This window comes from Myotis yumanensis, unplaced genomic scaffold, assembly GCF_028538775.1.
Source record: "Myotis yumanensis isolate MYYU_CA2020_CCGP unplaced genomic scaffold, mMyoYum1.0.hap1 SCAF_5, whole genome shotgun sequence".
Classification (NCBI taxonomy): domain Eukaryota; kingdom Metazoa; phylum Chordata; class Mammalia; order Chiroptera; family Vespertilionidae; genus Myotis; species Myotis yumanensis.
This window is the reverse complement of record NW_027223756.1, coordinates 86908334-86927664: the sequence shown is the minus strand read 5'-3', so window position 1 is coordinate 86927664 and position 19331 is coordinate 86908334. Positions and strand designations below refer to the sequence as shown.

Below are 19331 nucleotides of genomic sequence, written 5' to 3'. Positions count from 1 at the left end.
CAATGGGAAAAATATCCTTGGGTGAGGATTAACAAAAACAAACAAACAAAAAATGCAGCACATCTATCCCCTTTGGGTGTGACCATAATGCCCTCCCTCTGTGGATATAGTATATTTTCCCACCACATTGTCTTGCTTTGGTCAATGGGATGTTGGCGATGTAAACAAAGGATTTAAATGTGCCTACATGCCTTAGTTTAGCTCTTACACTCTCTTATTAGGAGGAGAACATGTCCCAGGCAGTTGCTTCACCTTTATCTTGAGCCACAGAAATAACCAACGTGGGACAGAGTAAACCCAGCCCTCAACTTGGCACCAACTAAGTCTAGCCAATCCACAACCTGAAGCAGAATCACCCAGCCTGTTCAGGCCTTTTGCCCATTTTGTGTTTTAGTTATCTGTCTTATTGATTTGTGGGAGCTCTTAATGTAGTCTGAATATGAGTCCTTTGAGACTATATGCAATGCAAATACAGTAGGTCCTCGGGTTATGTCGGCAATCCATTCTATGGTGCGACGTTACACGATTTTCGCTGTAACTCACCTACATAAGCACCTACGTCACTCACATGGAGCACATACACAGCAGTAATGAAATGAAACAGTAAAAAAAATTTAAAAGAAAGATAAAATTCCTGACCTTTACTTGTGGTAAATACAGTAAATAACAAACAACATAAAGCACATATGTACATACGTCGAAATGACAGAACTATTTTTTTATAAATAAATGGGAGATGGCGACATAACCATGAAACAATGTACGTCCAACATAACCCGAGGACTGCCTGTATCTTCTCCCATTCCATGGCTTGACTTTGCATTCTCTCAATGGGGTCTCTTTTTTTTTTAATTGATTTTAGAGAGGGAGGGAGGGAGAAATAGAGAGAGAAACATCAGTGTGAGAGATGCATTGTTGCTCCTGTATGCACCCAGACTGGGGATTGAACCTGCAACCTGGGTATGTGCCCGGATGAGGATTTGAACCCACAACCTTCCAGTGCACGCCAACCCACTGAGCCACACCCACCAGGCCACTCAGTGGGGTCTTTTGGGGAAGACAATTTCTTAATCTTAATGAAGTCTAATTTGTCAACATTTTCTTTTATGGTTAGTACTTTTGGGGTATAATTCAGCTTCTTTTTCAAGCCAAATATATGCCTTCTCATTGAAATTCACAAAAGTGCATTCAAATTTTAGTTTTGTTTTATGAGCAGAATTTCAAAATTTTAGAAGCATTGATTAATTTTAGCCTGAGAAATGAGAGAGTCCTTTTTCTTTTATTAATTATTTTCTGTAATAAAACACAATAGGAGTCTACTAGTCAGATTGAGGTTGCCTTCCGAAAATATTTGGAAAGGCAGTATGGGCCACATACAGTTTTTGCAATCTCACTTCCTGTGGAATCTAATCCTTGTACCAGGTGCAACTCCACTGTCAGAACAAACTGTGCTTCCCCAACTATCCCATGTGCTCTTCGATATATCCCAATATGCCTTGCACGTTGATTAGGGTCATAGGACTAGTTTTGACCAATGAACTATGAACAACATGATGTCTGCCGTTTCCAGACGGAAGCAGTGGAGAACTGGTATCCCTCCTCCGCCTAACAATCTTGGAAACCACGTGTTCCGTTTCCTGCAGCCACCAGATGGAAGAGGACGCCCAGCCTGCCTCGGGTGGCACACGAGTGAGAAATCAGCCTTCATTGTGCTGAGCCACTGAGATTTCAGGACTTGCCTATTGTAGCAGCTAAAATCGCTTAACTAACTCATACCCAAGGAGAACTGGGACTCCTGTTAGTAGAAATCACCAGAGCTCTGCAAGTTGAATTAATGTCCTGGCCGTTTCTGCATCCTCAGCTCAGAACGGAGGTGGCCTTTGGCAAGCTCTGCCTCCCTGATCTCTTCGGTCTGATGTTCCCAAAAGCAGAACCTGAGACAGGGATTCAGATGCAAGTGATTTATTAGGAAGCTCTCCCAGCGTCACTATGGAGGCTGCGGAGAAAGCACAACAGGGAAAGGAAAGAAGCCACACAAGGATGCAATGTCAGCAGAAGTCCTGAACTCAGCCTGATCCAGCAGACAATTCTGGAACGTAAGTTACACCCCAGGCAAAGGGGCCTGGGCTTTTGGGCTCCAACTGTTAGAGTTGCTGTAACAAGGTACCACGGACGTAAGTAGGAGAAATTTCTTTTCTCACAGTTCTGGAGGCTAGAAAGTCCACGATCAAGGTGCCAGCAGGAGGAATGTCCAGTGAGGGCTCCCCTTGAGGTGTAGGTGGCTGCCCTCTCACTGTGGCCTTTCCTCGTGTATGTGTGGAGACAGAGTGTGCGAGCTCTCTGGTGTCTCTTTTTATAAGGACACCGGTCCTATGAGATCAGGACCTCACCCTTATGACATCATGTAACCCTAATTACCGCCTTAAAGTCCCATTCTCCAAATACAGTCACATGGGGGGTTAGGACTCCAACCTCTGAATTTGGGGGAACACAAACATCCCGTTCATAACAGACTCCTAAACCCATCAGTGATTGGATGCCCAGAGAGGGGAAGTGATGGAAACTCCCAGGCACCTCCCTATAAGCAAGGTGGCTCCAGGACCCCTGGGTGGCCCTGTGAAGGTCGCAGGTGTGAGCAGGTAGTAGGTTATCTTGAAGAAGCTGGGGGATGGTTCTAGTTCTGGTTGACAACAATATTCCTGCTACTTGAGTATTGTATCTGTAAGAAACGGCTAATAAATCTGTTTTTTTAAATATATTTTATTGATTTTTTTACAGAGAGGAAGGGAGAGGGATAGAGAGTTAGAAACATCAATGAGAGAGAAACATCGATCAGCTGCCTCCTGCACACTCCCTACTGGGGATGTGCCCGCAACCAAGGTACATGCCCTTGACCGGAATCGAACCTGGGACCTTTCAGTCCGCAGGCCGATGCTCTACCCACTGAGCCAAACCGGTCAGGGCTATAAATCTGTTTGAATGGAGAGAGTACATTTTAATTGTACACCTGCAGATTTCTCAGCCCACACCAGGTTGTGTAAGTCTTCTGCTACAGTTGACCATTTCCACAGGATTAGTCTCCTATCTCCTCTCACAGCCTGGCCATTTCCCCAAATCCACGATGGTGACTGCAGGGCCTTGGTTCCCCGCCCCCCCCCCCCCCGCCGCTCCCGCCCCCCCCCCCCCCCCCCGCCGCTCCCCCCATTCAAATGTTCCCGAAGTACTGCCAAGCCCCGGTTGATCTCCCTGTCAAATTGCTCTGAGAGTGAGCAGAACCCCGAGAAACGTCTGCCCAAAGCCGAATCAAGCATTTGTCTTAAAAAGCGTTTGCCTTGAAAGCCAGCCAACTTCTGTGCAATAAAAAAGAATCCACCTTCTGCTCCTGTTTCCTTACCAACACCCATGAAGAGTCAGAGATTCCAGTCCTGGCTTCTGTGGAAGTCAGTGGCCCGAGCAGGAGCGCTGAAAGCTGGCGGCCTCTGACTGTGATGTGTGCCTTCAGGGAGGCCATGACTCAGGAGGGCACATGACACTCCATTATACCCCACCCACCCCTTAACCCCCGCCCCCCCTCAGAGCAGCCAAGCCAGGTGTGGTGCTAAGCAACGCAGGTGCTCCTAAGCTGGGAGGCAGGCAGTTTTCTCCCAGTTGAACTTGTGTTTGGCAAAGAAATTGCTCAGCCTTTTACAGTTATTGGCAGCCTTGTCATTTCCAAAGAGGAGTCAGAAAATGAAAATTCTTGGATGGTGTCAGTGGGTACACAACGGATGTGCATTTGCTCCTTGCGCTCAGAAACATCTGTGGTTCCATCCAGGTGCAAACTGAAGGGAGATGGGGAGTTGCCAACTCCACGACTGCTTCCAAATATTAAAAGAAATAAGTTTAAAATATTAGCAATTCTGGGTTGATGGCAAACACAATTCTTTTTTTTAACATATTTTTATTGATTTCAGGGAGGAAGGGGAAGGGAGAGAGAGATAGAAACATCCATGATAAGAGAGAATCAATGATCAGCAGCCTCCTGCACGCCCCCCACTAGGGATCGAGCCCACAACCCAGGCATGTGCCTAGACCGGGAATCAAAACATGACTTCCTGGTTCATAGGTCGGTGCTCAACCACTGAGCCATACCCACAGGGCTCAAACACAATTCTTTAGCTTTTCTTCCTCTGCTTCAAATCACAAATCAGCCTTGGCTGGTGTGACTCAGTCAGTTGGGCAGTTGGACATCGTCCCATGCCATGAGGTGTTGCTGGTTCGATTCCTGGTTAGGGCACATGCCTGGGTTGTGGGCCTGATCCCCAGTAGGGGGTGTGCAGGAGGAATCGATGTTACACTCTCACATTGATGTTTCTTTCTCTCTCTAAAAATCAATAAACTATTTTTTAAAATCACAAATCAGCAATTTCTAGGACAGATAACTCTACCGGGGTTCCCAGTCCAGGGCTATAGGAGACATCAAGGCAAAGTCTTGTGTTGGAGCAATGCCAAGTCTTTGCCAAGTTTATGCCTTTCTAAATTGTGATTTCCCCTCTCTCTCTCTCTCTCTCTCTCACACACACACACACACACACACACTTACCCAAGTTCAAGTTGAATAGACTTAATAATCTCCTTTGAGAGTCTTCATTTGAATTCCCCCAGAAGCAGATACCGAGATGAGAATTTGAAGGTGAGTCGAATACTTAGGAAGTAGCTTCAGTAGAGACTAGGGATGCAATGCAGGGAAGAGAAGTCGGCCACTGAAGGATGCACGGGCCAGAGCGTTACCTCCGTGGGTAAGTTTAATCCCTCTAGGGAAGTCCAGGAGCCCCTGAGAGTCATCTACCTGAGGGGCACGGGAGCTGGGGTGCTGATCCACCCACTCCCCTTGGGCCTCAGTGACTGGCTGCTCCACGGGCACTTTGATTCCCCAGCACTCTGGCTGCCACAGTTGACGCAAAATACACTCTTTCTCTTTATAAGAGAAAGTCACCGGGGAAAGAAAGGCAGGTCCCGGCAGCTGGACACAGAGAGGCAGAGGGAAAACGTGAGCCCTCAGCTTCTGGGGATGAGAGTGCTGCCACAGAAGCAGCACTGAGCTTTTGTGACCCACCCACTGAATGATGAGTGTAAAATCAAAAGGACCCGTGGACCAGGCAGAATTAACTGACAGGAGGAGGAGAAAACACCTTCTTTTTTCAATTATGGTATAAAACACATAAAAATGACCAACTTAGCAATTTTAGGTACCGTTCAACAGCACTAAGTGCATTCGCATTTTGTGCAGCCGTCAGCACCATCCATCTCCAGAGCTCTTTGTATCTTGCAAAACTGAAACTGCCCCCATTAAACACTGTGTTCGCCTCCTCTCCTCCCCAGGTCCTTGGCAACCACCATTCTACTTTGTGTCTCTGAATTTGACTCCTTTAAGGACCACAGATAAGTGGAACCGTGCAGTCTTTGTTCTTTTGCGACTGGCTTACTTCACTCAGTATAATGTTCTCCAGTTCATCCATGTTGCAGCATGTGTCAGAATCTCCTTCCTTTTAAAAGCTGAATAATACTCCAGTATGTGTATACCACATTTTATTTCTCCACTAGTGGCCCGGTGCACAAAATTCGTGCACTCAGGAGGGGGGGGGGGGCGTCCCCCAGCCTGGCCTGTACCCTGCCACAGTGTGAGAGCCCCGTGATCCATCACCTCAAAGAGGTAGGCCTCCGTGAGCCTCAAGTCCCCAGGCCAGCACCGGGGTGGGGACACGAGCCTCATGTCCCTGGGCCGGCGCCGGGCGGGGGACAGGACACAGCCTCATGCAAGTCCCCAATGTTGCAAGTCCCCGCCTACCTGCACCTGCTGTGCACGCAGCCACCTGCTGATCAGTCATTACGCATGAGGGTGTATTAGCTCTTTATTATACAGATTCTTCCACTGATGGGCGCTTGGGTTGCTTCCACCTCTTAGTGACTGTGAGCAGGTTGAACGCTGGCTGGTCTGAAGAGCTTCAGCAGGTTCTGGGGAATAGGAACAGTCCCTATTTGTCTGATGCCTGGCCATGGTGATTAGGGCAGGTAGATAGTGTCCTGAAGTATGCGAGCCTTATAAAGGAGGTGCTTGGGATGTGGCATCTGAGATGGAGACCTTTACTAGCTCTAGGAATTGGCTAATCCTCGGAGGGGCAGTCTTCCCAGGCTCTGCCAGACTCCAGATCCCTGAGCGTCAGAAGCACTGTTAATACAACCCCCCACCCCAGCACTGCCCGTCCCCCGAAAACACTGCATTATTTTTCTTCATGTCAGTTAACAATACCTGGCATACTGTATAGCTGACTTCTTTCTCTTAATTTTTAAAATTGATTTTAGAGAGAAAGAAAGGGAGAGGGAGGGAGAGAGTAACATCAATGTGAGAAAGAAACATCCATCAGTTGCCTCCTGCATGCCCCTGACTGAGGATCGAGCTCACAACCAGGGAATCAAACTGGTGACCTTTTGTGCATAGGAGGAAGCTCCAGCCACCTGAGCCACACCAGCCAGGGTGACTTCCTTATTTCATTGTGTAACTCCCTGACTAGGTGCCAGCCGCATGAATGCAGGAACATTCATCTGTTTCAGTCCCAGCTACAATGCCAGGACCTGGGGCAGTGCCTGCTACCCTGAGTGGATGCAGGAACTGAACCATATACCCCATGAGTCCTCCAATGACTGCTCCTCAGCAGTTGGTATGAAAGCTCAGAGCCTGCACAGAATCTTAGTGGCGTCTTAGATTTGCCCCTCAAGCGTGGTGTTTCCTTGCATCCCCAGCAGATCAAGACATCTGCCTGCCATTCATAATCTGGTATTGGGGGGAACCATATCGTATGACGGACTACTACTCGGACTTGAGCATTCAGAGGAGTGAGACTCCCCGGGCCCCTCATCCATCCTAAAAATAGCCAGGATGCTGGGAGCTTGGTGAGCTGTGTTGAGCTATTTTTAACCTTAGGATCCTGGAGTTGTGACCAGGCTGGGCTTCGCTGAAGCAAAAGGATGTCGGTGGGGAGGCCTCACCTCAGAGAGGCCTTTGAGCATTCCTCTGATGAGCAAGTTCTGATTTCTGACTTAATAGATGGTGTCAACTGAGAGTTATTGGGGAAGAAGCAGAGGAATGAGTGAAATGCAACAATTCATTCATTCATTTAGTGCCAGATTGTGTACCGGGAACTGGGGATACAGGAGGAAACAAAACAGATAAAAACCTGGGCCTGAGAAATTGAAAGGACAAGCATAGAATATCTATTTGTGTCAGAAAGCAAGGAAGGGGCTTTTAAAAACTAAAAGGTTTTGTCAAAAGAATATATAGCCGAAACCGGTTTGGCTCAGTGGATAGAGCGTCAGCCTGTGGACTGAAAGGTCCCAGGTTCGATTCCGGTCAAGGGCATGTACCTTGGTTGTGGGCACATCCCCAGTGGGGAGTGTGCAGGAGGCAGCTGATCGATGTTTCTAACTCTCTATCTCTCTCCCTTCCTCTCTGTAAAAAATCAATAAAATATATTTTTTTTAAAAAAGAATATATAAACTAGATTAAAGGAGTCAAAATTGGGAAAACATTCCACTCTGTTGGTCAAAAACCCCTAACATAAACCCATATCATTGCTTACAGATGTTAAATGTAATTTCTTAGAGCTCCAATCAGGACAATTAAATAAATAGACTGTCTAGATTGTTTCACATAACAAAATTAAATAGCCAAATGCTATTTATTTTTAAAAAGCAATATTTCCCCTGGGATAGCCATGCTGAACCAGGACTTAATCAAAACACACCATCCTAAAAAGTATTCTGTTACCAGAAAGTGTCATTTCTGAGTGACTTATTCTACTTTGGAATATTAAGAGCTGCCAATTTCACCCTGACCGGGTGGTTCAAGTGTTTGGAATGTCCTCCCGTACACCAGGTTTGATCCCTGGCCAGAGCGCATAAGGGAGGCAGCCAGTCCATGTTTCTCTCTCACATCGATGTTTCTCACTCTCTCTCCCTCCCTCTCCTCCTCTCTCTCTCTCTCTCTAAAAATCAATAAAAAAACATGTCTTTGGGTGAGGATTTCTTTTTTAAGTAAAAAAAAAAAAAAAAGCTGCCAATTTCTAGGTACCACTCACTGTTCTATGTGTGGGAATATTTATTTCATTTCCATGTGCTAGGAAATAAAATGCCTCTCAGAGCCTCTGCCTCCAGTCTGCAAAACAGGCATATAATCTCAGTATTTCCCAATTATATAAATGTCTAACCACTACACTTGTACCTGAAACTAATCCTATATAATAAAAGCCTAATATGCTAAGTGTCTGGTCGACTGGTCAGCCATTCAACCAATCAAAGTGTAATATGCTAATGACATGCTAAGGCCACTAAACTGCTCGCTATGATGTGCACTCACCACCAGGGGGCAGTCGACCAATTGACCAGTCGCTCTGAAATGCACTGACCACCAGGGGGCAGATGTTCCAACCAGTAGGTTAGCTTGCTGGTAGGGTCCGGCCTATCGGGACTGGGCGAGACGGGCCAGACATGCCCTGGAGTCCTTCTCAGTCCCTCCCCGGCTGGCCAACCTCCAGAGTTTCTCCCCTGCCCTGATCATGCACCAGTAGGGTCCTTGGCCTGGCCTGTGCCCTCTCTCAATCTGGGACTCCTCGGGGGATGTTGGAGAGCCAGTTTTGGCCCAATGCCACAGGCCAGGCTGAGGGATCCCACTGGTGCATGAATTCATGCACCAGGTCTCTAGTATAAAATTATATTGAAAAAAATAAGCTGTTAGTTTATGGGTAAAATTCTTAGAATGCAGCAAAGGCTACATAACTAGCTGTTACATTTTTAAATGAGAGCTTCTTTATTGAAAAGGGATAAAAACATGGAGCCAAGCCCTAGCCAGTTTGGCTCAGTGGATAGAGCGTAGGCCTGTGGACTGAAGGGTCCGGGGTTCCATTCTGGTCAAGGGCACATGTCTAGGTTGCAGGCTTGATCCCCAGTAGGGGGCGTGCAAGAGGCAGCCGATCAATTCTTTTCTCTCATCATTGATGTTTCTATCCTCTCCCTCTCCCTGCCTCTCTGAAATCAGTAAAAATATTTAAAAACAAAAAAAACAAAACAAAACATGGAACCCAGACATAGGAAACCTGTGTTCAGCCCTGACTCTACCAACATCCAGCCATGTGACCATTTTAGGAGCTTCCAAATTAGAGACCACTCTACCATCTGAACCAGGCCTTATGTTTTAATTGCTCATTTTAATGTGGATGTGATGGAAATTTTAAGACATCAAGTGTTGGCAGCCAGATCAAAACACATTCCTGCTTTTGGACCCTGCATCAAAGACAGCTGGATAATACTGCAATATTACTAATTGTATAGCCAACAGTTCGCCTAATTTCCAGGCACATGGAAGGACAGCACTTCTAGGCCCTTTGGGATTGGGAGGAGTGGGGGGGTGACCCGATCTGACCAACCAGGTGGGAGAAGAAGTATCACGTGTCCCTTCCAGGTGGAGGCATTTAAAGCCAACCTGAGCCCTCCCATACTTCTTCCTGCCATGTTTATGCTGCTTTCCAGCTACAACAGCAAAATCAGGCTGTTGCCACAGAGACCATCTGGCCTGCAAAATCAAAAATATTTACTACCTGGCCCTTTACAGAAAGCACTTGCCAATTCCCGTTTAAACCACCAGGACTGGGGAATTGTTGCTGCAGCACAATGTAGAACATTCTGATTGTTGAACTGTTCGAAGCCTGATTCTCATCCTGGAAGGTTCAGAGCCCTTACATTGCTCGTGGTGAATTAAAGAGACCACAGGTCTTTTTTCCACTGCTCCCATCAAGAGGTGACTGACAGTATGTGGCAGACATGATGTCCTGGACCTTCTAGGCCTAGGTCTGAAGATGATCCACAATTTCCATTTTCTCTCTCACAGGAAGCTCAGGCCAGACGGTTGAATGAGGAGAGGCTACTTAGAGAGAGGTGCCCTCGGGTTTTCCCGCTGAATGCAGCCACACGAGGGACCACAGCCTACATCATGTGGAGCCTGGCCGAGCCCCATCAACCACAGAATCATGAGAAATAAGTTATTGCTCTAAGCCACTAACTTTGGGGATAGTGTATTATTCAGCAATAGATAACTGAAATGAGTAGTATGGGTGAGTATTAAACCTTTATTATTTTAAAGCCCCTAAAATTCAGCCCATTGTTACTGCCCCACCCTCCCTGTGTTCACCTCTACTCAAAGCTGGGGGTTCAAATATCTGAGCAGGACATCACCCTTGAACAAATGTGGTTTCCTTGGTCGTGGGGGAGACTCAGAGTTCACCCACTATGTACCAAGAGCAGTGTCATGTCCAGAGGTCCGATTTTCAAAAGGGGAAAGTGTTCGGACCCCTTTTATTACCCTGGTGATCCAAACACAATTGGCAAGTCTCTTTTCTCTAATCTATACTAATAAAAGGGTAACATGCTAATTAGACCAGATAGACTGGATGTCTTCCGGACATCCTTCCAGACAAAGCCGAGGGCATGGCCAGCCCCGCCCCCCAGTGAGGACCCCCCCACCCCGATCCTGGGCCCCCTTCAGGACAGACCAGCTGGCCCCCACCCATGCACCAGGCCTCTATCCTATATAATAAAAGGGTGATATGCAAATTGACCCTAACAGCAGAACAACCACTGGACCAGTCACTATGAGGTGCACTGACCACCTCTTGGTCCCTTTCCCCAGCTGGCAGGCTCCCATTGCCTGATGGCCACCCATGGCAGGGGAGGGGGCAGGCCGGCAAGCGGGCGGGAACAGCCAACCTCTCAGTCCCTTCACCCGGCAATCAGGCACCGATCACCCGATGGCAAACGGGGAACCGGGGGTGGGTGGCAGTGGGTGGCGGGGCCGGCTGCAGGCAGCTGGGGAAGATGGCCCTGATCGCAGGCCAGGCCTAGGGATCATGCCCACACAGGAATTTCATGCATCGGGCCTCTAGTAGAAAGAATAAGCAGTGCTCAGGGCTCACCCATATGTTCTCCTACATTTTCCAGACTCTCTTGCAGTTGTGACAGACCCATGTGACTACTTCTAGCCAATGGATTATCATTACTGGGTGGGGCAATTAAGAGCTGGAGCGCCCCCTCTGGCCTTCTCTTCCCCTCTGCAGGTGGCTTTGGAAGCCATGTGAGTGATGGTGCTGGTGCAACATGGAGGAGGCGGGATCTCTGCACCAGTGCTTGGAGGCGAGCCTTGCTAACCAGGTTTACAGGAACTTGTGCTGGATGAAGCCACGAAAGCTTCCGGTTTGTTTGTTATTTCTAGTGAACGGAGCCTTACATTGACTATCAAGCCTAATTGATAGTCAATGTAAGGCTCCGTTCACTAGAAATCTCAGGAAAATTTTGCTGATATTACATGTCCTTTTTCCCCAGTGAGAGTTCGCATAATTCATTTTACAAGAGGAACTCAAAAAAACTTAGTGAAGAACTATCTAAGATCGATAGGCAGCAGTTTGCTGATCTCATTTGTCTTCATGAGAGAGGAAAAGTCATTTATTACACAGCAAAGGTAAAGGGGTTTCTTTAAAGAAGATATAGGATAGCCAAGAGCCTCTCCTGGAGTGATGCACATAAGTCACTCTGCCTGGGCCTCAGTTTCCCCATTTGGAAGGCTGGATGAAAAGTTCTCTATAATTCATTATCTTGTAAAAAAAAAAAAAATGTACTGTGCCTGGCCAGCGTGGCTCAGTGGTTGAGCGTCAAACTATGAACCAGGTGGTCACGGTTTGATTCCCTGCCAGAGCACATGCCCGGGTTGCAGGCTCAGTCCCCGGTGTGGGGCGTGCAGGAGGCAGCCGATCAATGATTCTCTCTCCTCATTGATGTTTTTATCTCTCTCTCCCTCTCCCTTCCTCTCTGAAATCAATTTTTTAAAATGTACTTGTTTTCATTCCAATCTGAATAATTTGGGAAAGGCAAGCAGAAAGGAAATTGGGAAATAAAATTGCCTTGAAAGCCAATTTCAAGGAGTGGATAAGTATTATATTCCTTGCTCCCATTCTCACTCTAACCTTTTTGTGATCCTCAGAGCTTTTACCATTTCTTTTCAGGGAGAGTGAAAAGGGCTAATGCTGCTAAATGTAATATATGTCCAACTCTAGGATTGTGCCTAAGCTGCTGTTATAATTATTTTTCTCTTGCAAAAGTTTTCCCCCTTATCCTGCCCCAAGCATTTAGGCATTTACATGAAATGTCTTGGGAGGGAATAATTTGGGAAAGGCGAGCAGAAAGGAAATTGGGAAATAAAATTGTCTCCCTCCCAAGACATTTCATGTAAATGCCTCCCTCCCAACCCCGAGTTGGGGCACATGCGGGAGGCAACCAATTGATGTATCACGTTGATGTTTCTCTCTCCTCTCTCTTTCTCCTCCCCCTCCCTTTCACTCTCCCTGAAAAGAAATGGTAAAAGCTCTGAGGATCACAAAAAGGTTAGAGTGAGAATGGGAGCAAGGAATATAATACTTATCCACTCCTGGGGTACTTGCTACCCTAAATTTAAACTTGGCAACACCCTCATTGGTCTTTCTGCCAACAGACTCACTGAAACTGCTTGTGTTTGGTCTGTCCTCGGTGCAGGAACGGTGCTCTGTGCACTAACTGATTGTATCCAAATTCACTTCCAGTTTTCCTTCTGCTCTCTGTGCTGTGCTGTGTCCTCAGTTTGAAAGGTCATGTTCATCAAATTAGAACATTAGAGGTTGGCAAGCAGACATTTCATGTAAATGCCTAAATGCCTGGGGCAGGATAAGGGGGAGAACTTTTGCAAGAGAAAAATAATTATAACAGCAGCTTAGGCACAATCCTAGAGTTGGACATATATTACATTTAGCAGCATTAGCCCTGGCCAGTAGCTCAGTGGTTAGAGCGCCGGCCATCACACTGACAGGGTCGCAGGTTCAATTCCATGATTCCTGGTCAAGGGCATGTACCTGGGTTTGGGGTCCCCTCCCAACCCCGAGTTGGGGCACGTGCGGGAGGCAACCAATTGATGTATCACGTTGATGTTTCTCTCTCCTCTCTCTTTCTCCTCCCCTTCCCTTTCACTCTCCCTGAAAAGCAATGGTAAAAATGTCCTCATGTGAGGATTAACAACAAAAAATTAGCAATGTTAGACTTAATTTTAACCACCTGATTTTCTCTGCAATACATGATTTTATTTGCCCAAACAATTCCAATAAATTTGTCATGCATAAACATGCAGCTATCATATTAAAATGCAAATTGTGAAAAGTGGTGGTCTAAAGTAACACAAATCAATTGCTAACACCCTGGTCGAAGCCTCCATTATCTCCCACCTGGACCAGTGCAGTTGATTCTGCCCAAGTCTCCTGGCTTCTGCTCTGCCTCCTCCTCAGCCACTCCCCAAACACACACACAACAGCTGTTCCCCTACAGCAGCCAGAGGGCAACAGTGAACACTTGAGTTGGGTCACATCCCTACCCTGCTCAGAACTTTCCACAGCTCCCATGTCACTTGGAATAAAAGCCAAAGTCCTTCCCACAGCCCACAAGGCCCTGCACAAGCCACCCTCCTCACCTCCCTGCCCACACCCTGCCTCAGGGCCTTTGCACCTGCTGTCTTCACTGCCCAGAAAGCTCTTCCTTCACCTGCATCAAGTTAGCTCAGTTTTCACATTCTCAATGAAGCCCATCCCTGACAGTGTCTTTGAAACTGCTACCCACTCCCCAGCACTTCCAATCCCCTTACCCTGTTCTATAGTCTTTTTTCCATAGCACTTACCACCTTTTAACATACTTACATTTATGTTTTGCGTTTACTGTCCACTTCCCCTCACTCAAATTGAAACCCCATGAAGATAGCAACTTTGTTTATCATCTGCTGCAGCTCAAGCACCAGGCCCATAATAGGTAATAAAAATTAGTTAAAAGAATGGACGAATAAGCAAATGAATAAAAGACTTGCTTTGGAAGATCTACTTTATGAAACTGGGAGAATATCTAATTTTGGAATATCTCAACATTGACTTTTTTTTTTAATATATTTTATTGATTTTTCACAGAGAGGAAGGGAGAGAGATAGATAGTCAGAAACATCGATGGGAGAGAAACATCAATCAGCTGCCTCCTGCACACCTCCCACTGGGGATGTGCCCGCAACCCAGGTACATGCCCTTGACCGGAATCGAACCTGGGACCTTTCAGTCCACAGGCCAACGCTCTATCCACTGAGCCAAACCGGTTTCGGCTCAACATTGACTTTTTAAGTAGGTTTTTATTTCCTTCTTCCTCTGATTGTATCCTATTTGAGTTCAAATCCCATCCCTGTTGTCTAGAATTTTCTCCATCAGCAGACCATATGGTCGCTGTGCCCCAACCTCCTGTATTTTCACTAAACCTGAATCTCGTGGAATAATATTAACACCTGGGCCTTTCGGGGGCATGACAGCTTTGTGGGTATTATATCAGCAGAGACCAGGTGTTCTCAGCCCTGGCACAGCTGGATCCAGATCACTCTCTGCAGCGGTGCTGTCCTGTGCGTTACAGGATGTTTGACGTGTCCCTGGCCTCCACCCACTGGATGGCAGTAACTCTGCCCCACCCCCATCCTACCTACTAACAATGTCCCCAGACGGACAAATCCCCAGGGAAAAAGGCAACCCCAGGATGAAAGCCACTGGGTTCAATGTTCTTCGAAGATGACCAAACCCACATCCTGGTAAACTCTCAGATAGGGCTTTTGGGGTTCATAGTTGAACTAGTACCATTTTCTTTTTTTTACCCATTTCCAACAGAATCCAGGTACACACTACAGCCGAAAAGGTCCCCTCTTCATGCTCAGAGACCAGTACAGCACCACTCCCATGATATTCTGGCCAAAATGCATAAGTCAGGAGGAAACATCAGACAAACCCAAACCGAGGAACATTCTACGAATGCCGTCCCCGTGCTGGAAGTGACTGACTGAACTGCATGACTCGGACTAGGACTCTTCTGTCCTAAAGGGCATCAGTTGGGCCATTGGTGGAACGTCAGTGGCGTTTGGGCATTAGATGGTCATATTGGAGCAAATGTGCTCCTGATTTTGACAGTGGTACATTGGTTCTTGGGTTTCAGAGACACACTCAGAAGTGTTAAGGGCTAATAGTGTTAAGGGTGTCTGCAAAAAAACTCATCAAACAGCTCAAGAAGGTATGCAAAGGGAGTATGTGCTCTGGGTATTACTTCTGCAACCTTTATAAAAATAGAAAATGATTTGTTAAAAACCTAGTCACTTGGCAGATTTTGAATATGTACTATCTATACTAATAAAAAGGGTAATATGCTAATTAGACCAGGCATCTTCCGGACATCTTCCAGACATCCTTCTGGACAAAGCCACGGTGGTGGGGGCCAAGGCAGAGACAGTTAGGGGCAATCAGGCCGGCAGGGGAGCAGTTAGGGGACAATCAGGCCAGCAGGGGAGAGCAATTAGGGGCATCAGGCCGGCAGGCAGAGGTGGTTAGGGGCAAGCAGGCAGGCAGGCAGGCGAGCGGTTAGGAGCCAGCAGTCCTGGATTGTGAGAGGGATGTCCGACTGCTGGTTTAGGCCTGATCTCACAGGGATCAGGCCTAAACCAGCAGTCGGACATCCCCCAAGGGGTCCTGGATTGGAGAGGGTGCAGGCTGGGCTGAAGGCCACCCCCACATGAATTTCATGCACCCGGCCTCTAGTATATTAGATAATAGAATTAGATTCATCTTAAATGTCTTGAAGTTGATAATTCAATGGAGTTATGTAAGAGAATGTCCTTGTCCCTCAGAGATGTGCATTAAGTCTTTGGGAGGGAAAGGTCAAGATGCCTGCAAGTAACTCTTAAAAGGTTCAGGAAAAAATGATGTAATAATATTAACATGTGTATACCTGTATGTACATATATATATTTATAGACACGGAGAGAGAAACAGAGTCAGAGAGACAAAAATAGAGACCGAGAAGAGAGATGAAACTAACCTGGAAAATGTTAACAAATCGGGGTGTGTGCAGGAAGGGTTCATGAGTGTTCATTGGACTGCTCTTGCAATTTTTCTATCGATTAGCACATTTTCAAAATTAAATGTGGAAAAAGTCACCCAACCTATGGCCCGCATTTTTATTATTTCAGGTCTGGGTATCAAAACGTGTCCCTCGTGAGAGCCTGATAAAGGAAAGAAAGGAAGAAGTTTAGAGACGCTCAGGAAATATGCGGTGAGCACGGCTCCACCTTGCCCATCTCCACTGGCCGGCACCTATTCAGCGATACCTGTGGCCCGGGTTAGAGCTGTGTTCCTCCTTCTGAGAGGAGGGGCTCCCTCGAGATTTGCACACACCCGGTTCAGAGCCAGAAGCTTCCGCCGGACGGAATCGCGGAGTGTGGGTGGCCAGACTACATTGAAGCTGGTGAGGGAACAACCTGAAGTAAACCAGGCGGCGGGTGCGGCGGTATCTGCGAGACTAACTCGGAGCCCGGTCAGCAAACAGGGCAGGTGGAACCTTGTCTGCCCTCTGGGAACGGACGGAGCGGGCGGGGACGCGATGCTGCCAAAGTCCCAAAATAAAAAGCTGTTCCAAACGCCTTTCACAGCCTTTTCACAGCACGTCAAGCAAATGCAGACTGAAGACTTCCACATCCCGGAGTGATTGAATGTCAAGCGGAGACTTCGAGAAAATAAGAGAGGAAACACGAGCTATGCACGAAAAACATGCCCCTTTCACCTCTTTCCAAATCTGGGTCAGAATGCTCTGCTGAGCCCTAGCTGGTTCGGCTCAGTGGACAGAGCGTCGGCCTGCGGACTGCAGGGTCCTGCGTTCAATTCCGGTCAAGGGCACATGCCCAGGTTGCAGCTCACTCCCCAGTAGGCGGCATGCAGGAGGCAGCCAATCAATAATTCTCTCTCATTGATGTTTCTAACTCTCTCTCCCTCTCCCTTCCTCTCTGAAGTCAATAAAAATATATTTTTTAAAAAAAGAAAAGAATGCTCAGCTGTGACCCCAGGACATTTCCTCAGCTGTCTGGGAAGCAGCACCACCTTATCTGAGTCTATCAGGTGCCCAAATAGTTGGGCTTCTGATTAATAATTGATGTGTCTGATATACATTCATGGAGTGCTCATGTTCCAGGTGCTTTGGGACCAACAGGGGATTCTCCCAGTTCCTGCCCTTGGAGGCTTCTAGTCCAATGAGGGAATTATTGGTCCTACTTCGTTCCTCTCCCAACACACACCCTGAGGCATGAGACTTTCCTGTCTCTCTCACCAGAGTCAGAGTTCACATCCTTTGTGTTTTCAAATAGACGTATAGTACGGCCAATAGATCAGAAGATGGTTTCCACCCTGCTGGCGTGTCTCAGTGGTTGAACCTATGAAATAGGAGGTCCAGTTCCAGTCCCAGTCAGGGCACATGCCTGGGTTGCAGGCTGGATCCCCGGTGTGGGACATGCAGGAGGCAGCTGATCAATGATTCTCTCTCATCATTGATGTTTCAATCTCTCTCTTCCTCTCCCTTCCTCTCTAAAATCAATAAAATATACATAGATATTTTTTTTTTTTAATATATTTTATTGATTTTTCACAGAGAGGAAGGGAGAGAGATAGAGAGTTAGAAACATCGATGAGAGAGAAACATCGACCAGCCGCCTCCTGCACATCTCCCACTGGGGATGTGCCCGCAACCCAGGTACATGCCCTTGACCGGAATCGAACCTGGGACCTTTCAGTCCACAGGCCAACGCTCTATCCACTGAGCCAAACCGGTTTCGGCGAAATATACATAGATATTTTAAAGATGGTTTCCATTGAAAAAATAGTTTATTACTCAAAGTTCCCAAGAAGACGGGGCACACCAACACACAGGGACACACGGGAAAGCACCAGGATAGCCAGGAGGCAGAGGGAGGGGGACATGTGGGCAGAGACATTACTGTGGTTTCCATGGGAAGAAACAGGCAAGTGAGGGAAAACAGGCTTGGATTGGCCAGTTCAAGTCATTCCGTGGGATCTGGAATGTAGAAGCTGCCCCTGGTTGTTTGATGCCTGGCCCTGGAGCAATTAGCATCGGTGGATAATGGCCTACAGTCTGAGAGCCCAATAAAGCAGTTGTTCTCAACCTTCCTAATGCCGCGACCCTTTAATACAGTTCCTCATGTTGTGCTGAACCCCAACCATAAAATTATTTTTGTTGCTACTTCATAACTGTAATTTTGCTACTGTTATGAATCGTAATATAAATATCTGATATGCAGGATGTATTTAGGTGACCCCTGTGAAAGGGTCGTTCGACCCCCAAAGGGGTCGCGACCCACAGGTTGAGAACCGCTGCAATAAAGGAAATGGTTGGAGTGTAGGCTCTGGATGGGTTGGTTTGAATATGAAAGATGGATTCACCGGCAAGTTGTTGACTATCTCTAAGAACTGGTTCACCCTGGAAGGGGCAGTCCCTTCAGAGTCAGCAAAGTCCCAAATGTCAAAAGAATACAGAAAATAGAAGACATGGTTACTACACCCTGACCCTGGGCTCTCTGTTTTGTTTTGGTCAATGGAATCTGGTGGAAGAATCACTGTGCCACTTATAAGCCTAGACCTCGAGAGACCTCAGGTTTCCATGTGCCCCGTTGTCCCCACCATCACCAGGAGAGCTTCCCCCAGAACAGCCTCCTGAGGCCAAAGCCCCAGAACAAACCATACAGAATAGACCTGAGCCCAATCTTTAGATATGAGCTCAAGCGTGAATCAAGGCTTCCCAATTGACCCCCACCTGTATCAGCCAAGTCCTAGCCAAACCTTGGACATGTAAGAGAGAATGAAGATGTTACATTCATCAAAATAGCCCAGCCCCAGCTGGTTTGGCTCAGTGGATAGAGCGTCGGCCTGCGGACTGAAGGGTCCCGGGTTTGATTCTGATCAGGGGCACATGGCCAGGTTGCGGGCTCAATCCCCAGTAGGGGGCATACAGGAGGCAGCTGATCAATGATTCTCTCTCATCATTGATGTTTCTATATCTCTCTCCCTCTCCCTTCCTCTCTGAAATCAATAAAAGTGTATTATTTTTAAAAATAGCCCAAGTGCTGTGCTGTAAAGCAAGTTTCAGTAACTTTTTAAAGACTATAATCATATAGAGTATGATCACAGTAGAATTAAACTAGAAGTCAACAACAAAAAGATAACTAGAAAATTCCCAGTTGTTTGGAAATTTAGCCACGTATGTCTGAAAAATCAGTGAAAATTAGAAAACATTTTTAATTGGGTGATAATGAAAATACAACATGTAAAAAGCTAAACCAATAACTAGAGGGAAATGCACAGTTGAATGCCTTACTTTTTTTA

At 46.9% G+C, this 19331-nt stretch overlaps 1 long non-coding RNA gene across 1 annotated transcript in view; it reads left to right on the top strand.

Moving 5' to 3' along the window:
- Positions 1-17002, top strand: part of LOC139009878 (uncharacterized) — a 32694-nt gene extending 15692 nt beyond the window's left edge. Inside the window, exons 3-5 of the long non-coding RNA XR_011471455.1 lie at positions 1571-2096; positions 9920-10142; positions 16136-17002. This is a non-coding gene — a long non-coding RNA (uncharacterized lncRNA). The remainder of the gene's footprint in view (positions 1-1570; positions 2097-9919; positions 10143-16135) is intronic.
- Positions 17003-19331: the final 2329 nt, after the last annotated feature.